Here is a 12,040-nt window from a genome sequence, read left to right as displayed (position 1 = left end):
CCAGCCCTTACCTCACTTTGGGGCTGCAACTTACCATTATTTTCATAATCAATTAATCTGTCAATTATTTTCTCGATAAATCTAGTAATCGTTTAGTCCATAAAATGTCAGAAAATGCAGAAAAATATCGATCGGTATTTGTCAGACCTGGAAATGACGCTGCTCTCAAATGTCTCGTTTTGTCCACAAACCAAAATAATTCTGTTTTAATGATTTATTTATTATATGGAGCAAAGAAACCAGAACATATTCACGTCAAAGAAGCTGAAAAATCACAGAAACTGGTTTTCCTTCTTTAGAAAACACTCAAACCAAATAATCGATTATGAAACTAGCTGACGATTAATTGAGTGATCTTTTCATCGATTCATCGTTTCAGCCCTAACCTCACTTACACCTGTGCCTAGTTGAGTTGAAAAATACCGGTCCACTAAAAATGTACCTGTGGGTCGACCAGCATGACCCATAGTTCTGTTTCAGTTGGAGGGCTTAAAAATAGAATGACAAGCACGCCACATGGTTTTCCCCTCACTCACACACACACACACATCATGTATGTCCAACCACAGGTTCAGGCCCATCGTAGTGCATTTCATTTTCTTTTGAGAGTATTGTGAGTTGGCTGATATTATTACAGAAAGAACCAGCCTGAAAGTAATAAGTTTGAGATTTCGTAAAGCTGAACCCTGTAATCCATAAATAAACAATAACAGTGATCTGGGCTTTTAAAACAATCAGTATTTTTGCTGTAGTTTTTTTGTTTTTTTTAACAGGCAGGTGGTGTTATAAATAAGAGCTTGTGACAGGAAAACTCCATTGTAAGACACAGTGGAGGAGGACTTACTGTACATTATTGCTCTTTGTGTACACTACGCAGAATTACTAAAACAGTTAACACGATATATCGTATTGATTACAATGATGTATTAACGTGTGGATGCAAATGCGCGCCGTGTGTATTTCTGATCGTCGAGGGCGAGCAGTGGGAGTGCTATACCCAGAATGTCTCTTTGTTATCTTAACACAATGTTATTGTGTTTCAGTGAACAAAAACCGGAGCCAAATTTTTGTGAGGACACAGATTGTTTCATGATGCACATACTGTGCCAAGTGGTGATAGCGTGCTGTGTTGATACAAGTTTGAAACAAAAAAAAGAAAAGAAAAGGAAAAGGTGGGGGAATAACACAGGAGGCGAAAAAAGATGACGTCAGTCTCTTACCTTAAGAAGCTCTTAACACGAGAAACTGCAGAGAACAGGAGAAAAAGAGAGAAGGGAAAAGGGGGCGAGACAGAGACAAGAGAAAGGAACAAGAAAAAATTAATTAGATAGGCTTATGGTGCATTTGCAAAACAACAACTTTCCAAAAGGTCAAATAGCTCCAGCATACAGTCCTCAAAGATCATTGTACAAATACAGTACATGCAAATATGGCTGCAACGATTAATAGATTCCAATATTCAACTGTTTTGATAATCCATTTGATTGGATTTGAGCGTTTTTTTTTTTTTTAATAATTAAAACAAGCTGAGCTGTCTTTTTCTGCTTCTTGAAAGTGAATATGTTCTGGTTTCTTGGTTCCATTTAACAAAGAAATCATTAAAACTGGTTAATTTTGGTTCCTGGACAAAATAAGACATTTGTCAACATCATCATTTCCAGGTTTGAGAAACACTGATCAACATTTTGGGTCATTTTATGGACCAAACTAGTACTCAATGAAACAAGAAAATGACCAACAGATTAATCGATTATGAAACTAGTTGCTAGTTTCTACATGCAGCTGACCTGACCTCAGTTTATAGATCAAGTTTACGATACGATCACCAAATCATCACCAACCTATTACATAGCTAATGTATTCGAGGATAATAAATAATAATCTCTACTTTTGCACATTTTACAGTCGAGCAGGTGGTTTTTGACAGTTCTGACAAAGAATGTGGAATAGATTAACAGAAGGAAGCAAAGTGAGACTGATTCCGCTCCACTGAATATCTATATTTGAAAGACTCTCCATCATTAAAAAAAACAACCCAAAAAACTGCAGAGGCTGTTCTCAATTCTGCTTTCGGGCAGGCTGTTTAAAGAGACAACTTTCCAAAGTTTAAACAAACAAACAAAACGATGTTCCAGATATAGCCCTCATGGATTTGCTGAATGCTTGGATCCTGTACAACATTTACTCCTTTTTTTTTTTTTTTTCTTCCCCTGCAGCTCCAGACTCCGTCAACCCCAGTGGAGACTGGAGTGAGAAGTAAGGAGATAATGCTGGCTTACTGGGTGTTTGGCTTGTTTTCTGCCAACTACTGACCTACTGTACTTCACATTGCCACACTCTGCTGGCTGCGATACATGAAGCCTTGGAAAGCGATGACGAAAACAACCTCACAATTAAACAGACACATGGCACAGAGTGAGTTTACTGGTCCATGTCTGACTTCAGCACAAAACAACACGAAAGGAAATCAGGAAATGTTTTTGAATTAAAAAGAAATCCAAGCGCTTCCTAATTAGAAATAAAAGCTGTAATACGATTATACCTTGGAAATGCTGCTAAACATATTGTAAAGGTTACATACACTTGTAGTTTTTGACATAAATTGGCTATAGCTAATAAAGTAGCTCTCTCTGCGTCTTTTCTGAAAAGGTCATTAGAGAGGAATCCACGGACCGTTTTGTTTTTCTGCTACAAAGGCGGCCTGAATGCACAGTACGATGATAAATAAAGACATTGGAAAAGACAGGTATAGAGCTCTGGTAAATGACGTCACGCAACTACAGCAACACCATTTTGTCAGGAAATGGCTCTGTTGACATCCATAGTGCTTAACACATGTATTAGACACCACCCAATGTAAGGTTTATGCCACAGCTGGCCTAAACTAACAGCATTGGTAATGATCAAAATCATTTTTTTTTATGTTTCTATAAAGGTTAATACACCAGTATACAGAAGCTCTTTAACCAAAATTATATTTTTAATGATTTTAAAATGGTGAAGATTAAGATGTCAAATGTTATATTTGTGACTTCTCACAGAGGAAGCTCAGCTCAAATTTGGGTAGGAAAAATGTAAATTCAGTTTGTTATTAGCCAACATCAACATTTTTAGTTTTAAACAGCTTTTTGGAAGATTTCTAAAATTCTTGTGTTGTTTTCTCAGTGGTCTGATCATTTTGTTAAACACTGTATATCCATTCCATTCCTGTGTGTTTGTGTGTGGGTTTTCTCCAGGTTCTCCAGTTTCTTCCCACAGTCCAAAAACGTGCAGATTTGGGGATTAGGCAAATTGGATGTTTGTTTGTCTCTACACGTGTCCCTGTGATGGATGTCCAGGGTGTACCCCTGCCTATCGCCCTGTTTCAGCTGCGACACCCATGTGGAGCATAGAGCGGTAGACGATGGATGGATAGTTTGTATCCATGCAAACAAACTACTAACTTAACTAACTAACTTAATTAAAACCATCAAATGTTTCCCTAAATTCACACCCTGAGCTGAACCTGATAAGAAGCAGACAGGAGTGACATCAGTGACAAAACTGTATCTCAGGAAATATAATAAAAGCAAAACAGTACATGTATGAGTCGCATGAGCACCAGTGGACACACGTGCCATTTACAAATAACTGTATGATAACGTTGGTTTTTCACACGTTTTACTTGAGAAAAGTATGCACTTACACTTACGTAAAGCCGACTTGTTTTAAGTGCAGACGCACACAAAAAACTGTGTCTTAAGTTCACTCAGCAGACGTGACATTGAATCTTTTTTTTTGTCAGGATGCATGTAGAAATATGTAATCTGCTAACAAACGACACCATATCCATACACAAACCAGTGCCCATGAACGCACAAAGGCAATCAAACTACACCCTCATCACCTCACACACACACAGAGAAATGCGCACACACACACACACACACACACAGACACACTATCAGCTAGTGTTTCATTAGTGAGGTGCAGATAGATTACTCTCCCGAAGGAGACATTGACCAAGAGGCCATTGATCCACTGAGCTATGCCAATCTCTGTGTGTGTGTGTGTGTGTAAAGTAGCCCACTGATGGAGTCTTTAACTTGTTAGAGTAAGCACAGTAAATCTAATCCAGTTGTGTTTAATGGAGAGAGAAAGAAACAGACTGTTGACATCTTCATTAGGACCAATTACTCTGTCCAATCACTGCAATCTCACTCAACAGGAAGCGAGAGAGAGAGAGAGAGAGAAAATGAGAGACGTGTGTGTGTGAGAGAGAGAGAGAGAGAGAAAACAAGCATTAGCAATATTTATGTCTCGGCCTATCATCATCAGTGAAGACTGATAGCACTCGAATTGTAAATAAAAAACATATTTATTCCACTTACTGAATGACAACATGGCGCATTTAACGGCATCAATATCAGTTGATCTCTTTCGAGCCTGGCAGTGTACTGAAGTGTAAATCAATAAGGCTTAAACTGGAATCACTAAATTATACAGTCTTATTGATGACTCAATAAGGACCGTTAGACTCCGAGGTTTGTAATCATGACTTATGGTAATAATACGGTGACGCAGTCGTATATCTATTAACGAGATCATTGTAAACGTGCAGGCAATCACAGGGAGAGACATTTCTATTTCTGGTTTGCGTGTGTGTGTGTGTGTGAGAGAGAGCGAGAGAGTGTGTGCGCTTCATTGTTTCCCATACATGTGAGGAACTTGTAATTAGCTTTCTAGCTTGTTCTCTTACATTGGATGTGAAAGTAATTGGAGCTTTTGGACACTCACTCTCAATCTCTGTCAGTGTGTGTGTGTGTGTGTGCTGTAGTGTCTGTATTCTGGAGGACGGCCAAACCATTACTGTGTGCTCAGCCTGCTCTAAAGCAGCTTGTTCATTAGTAATGAGTCCATTTGCAAACTAAATGAGTGTTTGAGTGGCCACACGACGACGTGTGTGATGACTGTGTCCACTTACTTATTTTGTAGCCAACCTTGCACTGTCTCGCACTCACATACAGGATGCTTTTTTTGTTTTTGTTTTTTTTGCAAATACACACGCTGGTGCGCGTGTGTGTGTGTGTGTGTGTGTGTGTGTGTGTGTGTGTGTGTATGTGTGTGTGCGCTGGCTCAGCCAGCCCGAGAAGCTCATGTGGAGATAATGAAGTCAGTCAGTTGTGTCATTAATTACTGTTTTACACCTGCTTGTCTCAGCTAATTAGACATGCTGACACACAAAAATACTCTCACACACACACACACACTTCCAACACACATGCACACTTTACACATTTTCACATTCGCACCGAAAGGCATATATGTATTCTATCACACTCACGACTCGTGCACAAACTTCCAGACAAGTTTTTTTTTTTTTTTTTTTGCACCACTGAGTCAAAAATATATTCTCATTTTCACTTTGATGAAGGTGAGATGGCGCAGCTAAACACAGTGTGGTTCGGGAATCTCTCCCGTGCACATAGAAACACATCTCCGCGCACTTCCCTTTTCTCACTCTGTCATTATCTCATCCCTGCACTCCTCTCCTCTCCCGCTCTGCTAAGTTTCCCACAGTTTCTACCATATAGTGTGTTCTCAGCTTCACTCACAGCACACACACAACTATCTCCTGTCAGTGTCGCTCAACGTGCGCGCGAGTATGTGTATTTGAGTGTTGATGCATTGTGGGGGTGATTTTTAGGTCACTGGAGAGAGAGAGAGAGAAAGTTTAGCCAGTCCTCACTTCCTCACACCCTTTAAAGTGACAGACTTCATCTTGGTATTATAATTAGAGTTATGAGTAGGGATGAGCATTTCAGGTAAAAAAAAAAGCTATTAGATAGTCACAGGGGATTATCGGATGATAATTATTCATATACACCCTTCAAACTCCCAACCCCCCATGCATGCACACACACACACACACAGCCTTCCCTACAGTAGCATGTGCTTTCTTTAAACTACCTTCACTGCTGTCTCCAGGAGGGAGGGGGAAAAAAAAAAGGCGACAGGACTCCAGTCAAACCTCCATTAAATTACCATTCGTCTGAATAACATTTGTCAATTCTCAACAACAAGAGAAGAAAACAAACCGCCGCAGAAAACTGCAGGGAATGAGAGCGAGAGCGAGAGTGACGTGAAGTCCACAGCGTGTTATGCTGTGAGCTGTAAGAACCGGTCGCTAATGAGATGCATACAAGTTAAGGGCTGAACGATGTTATATACATATCTAATTGCGATTACAATGCATAATTATTCTCATTTTCATTTGAGTAACGTATTTAAAATGACAGCTGTGTGATGTTTGTGCCGATCTGTGTGAAACAAAGATACGGATACAGATCAGTCTGTAGAATTATGATTTGTATCGGTCAGGATATTTAATCTAAAATGGTCATTTGACACACATTTTGGCTTTAAGAAATTTTGACTACATTTCTATTAATTGTTGAGCCAGGAACTGAACCCACATCCTTCCTGTTGAGACAACTGGCCCTACCACTGAGCCACCATGGCTAACTTTTTTAATACTTTTACTAAAACTTAAGTACCTTTTATAGCATAAAATTACTTTTGACACTTAAGTACAGTAAATGAAGACTACAATAAAGACTTTTACTTAAGTAATATTATAAAAAGTGGTTTTAACTTCTGCCAAAGTCATTTTCTGTTAAGATACATGTACTTTTACTCAAGTATCCCTTTAATGGTACTTTATACAAGGCCGCTATTCATAGGAGGCAGATTTATTCCCGACAAGATAATTTGCTCTCTCATCATCCTTCTCTTCCTCACATATACTTCACAAACTGGTAGAGTGAGATTAGATTAAGATGGAGTGACGGATGAGGTGATTTATTTCTTATTTTGTTATTTGCTTCATTTTGTACGCAAAATTCCTGAGCTCCACTCCGATCACACACCCTGGTGTATACAGAGTTAAAGTATTTCTGATATACCAACAGAGGAAGCTCGCGTACCACAGTTTGGGAACCATTGATCTAGTAAGTGTAATGACTTCTGCAGGGTCCATAGTGTGATGAGCCTCAGAGGTCTCCGCAAACACATTAACCACCTATGGTAATACTGTATATGCACCACATTTAGAAAGTCATTGGAGATGTCAGTTGTTCAGTTTTGGATCTTTTTAAGATAATCATAAAAAGTTCCACCTTCGTGGTTCATGCAGAGTAAAAGGTTAGCGTGCGGCATTTTAGTTCTGATGTTCAGGACGAGAAAGTTATCCAGGTGACTCCTACACCTCATCGACCAACCAGTGGGGTACATTTGGTGGGGAGCCAAAGGCAAAACCACTGGCTAGTGCACATCCGCATCTCCGCAGCACCCATTTTAACATCACCTCCGCTGTACTTGCCACATCAATATTTATTTAGCTGCACGGTTGAGGTAAAGGGCTGGAGAATACATTGTGTGTCAAGGAGAGAGGTGTGTTTGTGCTCCTGTGCGCATGTGTGTGTTTCCTCCCGGCCTGTTTTTTTTTTTTTTTTTTTTTTTAACAAAGGCCCCAGCTGCAGCCAGTTTGCTGAATAAAAGATGACAGAGCCATAATACCAGGAGGTTACCAGCTAACAAAACAATTATTTTGTCCAATTTAAATAGCGACATCAGTTGCATCACAAGCACTTTGCATGTCAACTGTGTTACCATAATATTTGCTACCAAATGAAAACAGTTTTTATCTGCACAAAGAGACTCCCCGACTCCCTCCTCCCTTGCGCTCTTACTTCCGATCTCTCTTACTCTCTCTGCACACACGCACACACACACACATTTTGCTCTGGCTGTCTTGCCCTTACTCAGTCTCTCTCTCACACACACACACACACACGCGCGCACACACGCACACAGAGCACGAAGAGTGTATGGCTATTCCTCTCCTCTTTGAAGGGTTGCTTTGAAGCTGTGGCACACGTATCGATTGGCGCTCAGATGAGCTCGTTTCGCCAGAGCCCTGCGATTATCTGTCGCTTTATTTCAAACAGTGTGCGAGAGAGGGGGGCTTACGCGCCCATCACTCACTCACGCTCTCACAGTCAGTTCTACACTCATACATGAAGCACGCGCGCATACACACGCACGCACGCACACACACAAATGGGAATAATGAGATGAGCTTACACAGTGAATCCCAATACTTAGGGCAAGCTGTGCTTTAGAACTGACAAGTGAGTTGGAATGTTAAACGAGTGAGGACATGGCGAGAGAAAGAGAAAATAAAGTCAAACAAAGTGATGAAATGTAAGAGAAAAATTCCCCTCACAAGTTCACTCTTATTTTCAAAAATCTGTTCCTCCACAGGCATTATGATTTCTTTGCTTTCTCTTTTTGGTCAAAATGATCAAAATGATCATTCACCACAAAGTTTGTGTGATAGAGGTTGAGGCTTATGATGTTGAATTTCCTTAGGCTGCTTCTTTCCATCACTATGTTGAAACGTATATACAGGGGCTATAAGAATGTGCGATATAGAGTGTCTTATATCCTTTTTTTCAGCACAACCTATAGACAACCTGATGACATGATTTTTGTTTACATTTTCACCAACTATATAAACACACCTGGGCAAAAAGTACTCAAATATTTAAAAATCATATTGAATTTGGGAAATTTGGGAATGCGTCACACATTAAAGTTTGCTCGGCTCGTTTCATGAACAACAATAGAAGAGAAATTGCCCGAATTGTGACTTTTGTGACTGAAGATAAAAAAAATCTGCGGTATAAAATGAAGACGACAAAATGCATTTCGCAAAGCCCGAAGATGTGACCTATAAACACACACTCCTGTCCATATAAGAGTTGTGTATTATTCCCACTGCAAGTTACAGAGGGTGCACCTGTGGCACAGATCTGTGCCACGTGAGCACTAGGAGTTTAAAAAAAAAAAAAAAAAAAAGCCCACAAGAGGAAGACAGAAGAAAGTAAGGCAGTGTGACATCACATTTTCTGGCCAGACCAGAGGAACTTCATGAAAGATTTTATTTTGACACTACAGTGTGTTTGCATCAAACTTGAACATACCACTCTTTGATTGAAGACCACACTGCTGAGCTGTTACTGAGAATTAACATGTCTGAGTGTGTTATTCATGTGCTTAAGGAGAATCACTCCGGGATGCACAGCCAAACACGGACAGAACAAACACACTCACACACAACTAAGACAGAGTAAGCAACTGAATAAACACTCCAGCAGAGATGAACGACGTGCTGCTCCGATCCTCACCGTCATATCATGTGTCAATTAAGGGGTTTACACAAACAACTTAATGGATCCGTTTGGAAAGGTTGTTACGCAGATTCATGCTTGTGATGCTCTGAGAATTGAACCCCCTCGGAGGGACTTAATGATGGAACCGCATGTGCTCAGGAAACAGGCAAATGTCTAATTGTGGTGTTAAACGTCGGAGACGATGTCACTGCGAATGTTTGTTTACTCATGACATGGAGGCAGGGTGATCACAGAGCTACGATATTAAGTCTGTTTTAGAGAGGACTACACACGAGCACAGCAACAAAGACAATTTCAGAACACGGTGAGGCTTTGTCGTGCCGCAAATAACAGCAGACGAGCCTGTTATAACAGGGGTTTTACACCGACTCAAAAGTGAAACTGAGGTGCTTGATTTTGCACGCGTTAAAGGGGAATGTCAGCAATTCACCTTGACATGAAGTCAGTGGATCACCACACTTCAAAGACTTTCAATGTCTATAGCTAATATCCATGGTAATCTGTCCATAAGTTGCAAATAGACATATGACTGTGACTGCTGAAGGGGAAGACAGAGGGTCACTTAAAGGTGGGAAGGGAGATTATTGGGTGGAGCATTTTTTTTACTGTATTACTTAAAATCCTCTCCAAAAACATGCAGATGTGGGAATTAGATACATTGGACACTCTAAATTGACCGTAGGCGTGAGTGTGAGAGTGGATGCTTGTGATGGACTGGCGATCTGTCCAGGGTGTGACCCCCACCTTTCGCCCTATGTCGGCTGCGAAAAAGAATGAATGAATGAATGAATAAGCAGTATAGATGAATATACACAGGTACAGGAGTTTTGAATGCATTCATCTACTTGTGGTGATCAAATGAAGCCACATTCTAAACATGTCTTTGGAGGAAAAGTTGCAGAGCGTGCAGAGATCGAGCTCTTCTAATAGGCACAGTTATAGAACGCAGCTGTAGTCTTCAGCTGTGGATGCAGCACAAGTTGTCCAAGTACAATACGCAGTTGCTGTTTTGTTTTTTTTGTTGTTTTTTTTTAAATGGTAATGCAATCCAAACAAAGGAACCTTCGGAAGAGCAAGTGGTGAACAAAAGCTTTTTTTCCTCTGGCTTTTCACATGCTTGTTAGATCTAATCTAATTGGATCTAATCAAAAGCAACGAGCAGCTACCAGCCACTTTACGGTGGAATGTTCAGTTGTGTGTTACTTGAGCAAGCATGAGTTGACTTTGTGAATCAATGAATACAACTTAACTGTTCATATGGACATTTTGATTACATTCATTCACGTAATCTATATTTATATACAAGTGGATTTTCAAGCAATTAAAAATGTGTATGAATTTTAACTGGATTATGCAAATGGTAAATAGTCTCTTTCCTCAATGGGAAAAAATATTTGGCAGAATGTTGCAACACTACAGCACTAGACTGTGCTCAGGGCAAGGAATGCACCACAACTACGGTTTGTGCCAATTCAGCTCAGTGTGTGTGTGTGTGTGTGTGTGTTCAAACATTAGTATTTTTATCCTCATGTGAACCTTTAATGTCCATCAGCTACATATCAGTCCAGACCATACTAGATGACCAACAATGGACACTGTCGCCCCTGGAGCCATAATGTTAGTAAAATAAACAAGTGGGGCCTGAAATGAAGCAAAACAAACAAAACACCTTGATATTTTACCCAAAATCAAGCAAAACCAAAATTTACAGGTTGCAATGCTACATGAAAATTAGAATGTGACTTTATTTGTGGTGTTACAGCAGTAGAATAGTAAACTAAGTAGGCTAAATCTAAAAGATTAATACAAGATAAAATACAAGACCATATAAAAAAAACCATTCATGATAATTGTGATAGTGATGGTAGAGGCCCAATTGCTGGGAGACAATTCAGGTTCTGTTACAGTCTCGTTGCAAAAAGGAGCAATATAACAACAGTTTTTTTTGTCATGCAACTGGACACAGTTATTTCCCATTTTGTTTAATTGATGTGATGCAAAAAAAACTTCTTTATGTTTACATATTTTATTTGCCTGTGCACACTTAATGGCGGAGTTTTGTTTTTTCTGTCTCTGAGTTTGTGTGTGTACTGTAGTGTATGGTATTGTATGTGCAAGTATCTGAACGAGGGCTGTCAAAGTTAACGCAAGTTTGTTTATTTCTTTGAGGGATTGTAGGGCGGAAGGTTTAATTTTATCGATAAAACAAACGCACCATTCACTGACAATGACTGAACGTTGCGATCCTTTGCCTTTACTGTCAAAAAAACGCAACTAATTGCTGTGACCTGTGCAGAGGAATTCCTCGACACTCTAGACACCGATAGTGTCCGTAATATCCTGGCAGCTCCTGGGCGATTTCCACTTGGACACCTACCCTGTGTGGCTGACTGTGCTCTCATATTAGTCATTAAAAGACAAGCAAACATTTAATTGCGATTAATCTAGATTAACAAATTGCAAAATGTGAGATTAATTAGCTGTTTTTTTTTTCTATTATTTATCTATTGACAGCCTGAGTCTGTACATATGTTTTGTTTTAGCTGTGTAAGGATCATTTGTAGCACTGTCAGTGCAAGTGACTGTATACTCAAAATATCACATGCCATCTGTCATGTATATGTATATGTACATATATATATGTACATATATATAAATATGTATATATGTATATATATATATACATATATATAAATATGTATATATATATATAAACATGTAGAGAGAGAGAGAGAGAGAGAGAGAGAAAGTGTGCATGTGTGTGTGTGTGTGTGTGTGTGTGTGTGTGTGTGTGTGCATAAAAA

General features: G+C 39.5%; 1 protein-coding gene across 15 annotated transcripts in view; it reads right to left on the bottom strand.

Annotated features, from left to right (window-relative positions):
* The window catches only part of ptprdb (protein tyrosine phosphatase receptor type Db), a 155,614-nt gene that overhangs the window by 127,672 nt on the left and 15,902 nt on the right, over positions 1-12,040 (bottom strand). For all 15 annotated transcript variants that reach the window (XM_058640363.1, XM_058640364.1, XM_058640376.1 and 12 more), the window contains exon 3: positions 1,221-1,245. The gene's annotated coding sequence lies outside the window, so the exon portion shown is untranslated. The remainder of the gene's footprint in view (positions 1-1,220; positions 1,246-12,040) is intronic.

The sequence above is a fragment of the Solea solea genome, chromosome 10 (genome assembly GCF_958295425.1).
Source record: "Solea solea chromosome 10, fSolSol10.1, whole genome shotgun sequence".
Taxonomy (NCBI): Eukaryota; Metazoa; Chordata; class Actinopteri; order Pleuronectiformes; family Soleidae; genus Solea; species Solea solea.
Note: the sequence above shows the minus strand (reverse complement) of the source record. Positions and strands in the feature narration are given on the sequence as shown.